The sequence below is a fragment of the Mesoplodon bidens genome (genome assembly GCF_964165515.1).
Source record: "Mesoplodon bidens genome assembly, chromosome: 3".
Taxonomy (NCBI): domain Eukaryota; kingdom Metazoa; phylum Chordata; class Mammalia; order Artiodactyla; family Ziphiidae; genus Mesoplodon; species Mesoplodon bidens.
This window is the reverse complement of record NC_138178.1, coordinates 167,215,784-167,217,355: the sequence shown is the minus strand read 5'-3', so window position 1 is coordinate 167,217,355 and position 1,572 is coordinate 167,215,784. Positions and strand designations below refer to the sequence as shown.

General features: G+C 41.6%; 1 pseudogene across 1 annotated transcript; it reads right to left on the bottom strand.

Moving 5' to 3' along the window:
- Window positions 1-228: 228 nt before the first annotated feature.
- On the bottom strand, window positions 229-1,184 carry LOC308614208 (serine/threonine-protein phosphatase PP1-gamma catalytic subunit A-like; annotated as a pseudogene). Its single transcript has one exon. The product of its transcript is annotated as a serine/threonine-protein phosphatase PP1-gamma catalytic subunit A-like (transcript).
- Window positions 1,185-1,572: the final 388 nt, after the last annotated feature.

Here is a 1,572-nt window from a genome sequence, read left to right as displayed (position 1 = left end):
AAAAAATCCCAGAGAATTAAAAAACAAAACAAAATTTTTTTTTCCTTGGGAGTGGAGAGTCTTTTATTTGCTGTTATAATTAGCAAATATCATTCATTAAGTCAAAAATGGAAGGAGCAAGCCCACAAACACTATTTGAGCAAGCTGACCAATATACATTACGATTTAAAAAATGAAGATCATATACTATATGTTACAAGTCCCAATTAAGCAGTGTCAAAATGACACCTATGCTTGCTTTGTGATCATGCCCCTTGGAGGTGTTAAAGGGCTCCTGGCATTCGCTTCTTTTTCTCTGCAGGCTTTAAAATCTGAAAAGAACAAATTAGTGCTTTGTCCACACTCATCATGGCACCTCCAGTGTCAAACTCTCCACAGTAATCAGTTGCAGAAGACAGAGTGACCAACTGCCTCTTTGCAAAAAATTCATACCATTTTCAACCACCTGATGGGCTCTACATATAAGATCCAAATTATGCTGATGGAGAAATTTGGCAACCACTTCAGCACGAAATGTGAAGGACAACTCCTCTGTCATTTTCACCCCAGCCTAAGACATCTTTACCTGGGTCAGACCACAAAAGATCACAAAGAAGACCTCGATCTGGTATATCAGTTGGCCGCACAGTTCTTGGAATCTGCTCCATAGGTGGAAGATCTGGGGACAAATTTCCATGACAGCAGAATGTTTTCTCATCCACAGTGGCTGCTATCAGTAAACAGTTAAAGCAGTCTATGAAAGTTTTCCATAGTGTAATGTTGTACCTTCTTTTACATTCATCATAAAAATCCATACGTGCTATTGATACTGACACACTCGTGGTTTCCTCTGAGAAGAAAAAATTCTCGGGATATTTGATTTTCTTTAGCCAATAAGAGGCAGATATTCTCCAAGGACTGCTTCTCCCTGTCCCCAAGAAATAGATCATTGCTTTCTGGTGGGAAACCACCGTACTCCAAAAGTCGAAGCAAATCATAGTATTACCTGTGGGTATTACCACTATTTTTAGCGGTGCTTCAAGTTGTCGTAGGATGGGCTGACTGAGAAAGATCTCTTAGGACTTTAAGCACAGTCCTCTGATTTCATTCTCTAGTAGCTGGACATTCTTGCCTAGCTGGGGCCCTCTAACTTCCAACAGCCATTGGATGAGGCTGTTGATGTTGAGTTGATTTGTATCTGCCATCGCCGTCCCACTGCCCACCCTCCCGTAGGTGCGGCCTTGCACCCGGGATTCACATCTCCTTTCCCACGGCCGAGAGCACAGAGGCGGCCCTGGCGGTGGCAGCAGAAACTGTTTGTGGGTCCCCCCTAACTGCCCGCTCCCCCTGCTTCCTCTTTCTCTCCCCACTGGAACCATGAGGCAGAATTGTGTTTTTAAACCATAAAATAATATGCACAGTATGACAAAAGAAATTATAGTGGAAATATTGAAATACAGTTATCAAAATATTTGAAAATTGTATGATTCAATAATCTATATACTTTTTAAATTAACACATCAAATAACAGTGTGTAAAATGAAACCCGGGGGATTTCCCTGGAGATCCACTGGTTAAGACTCTGCACTTCCA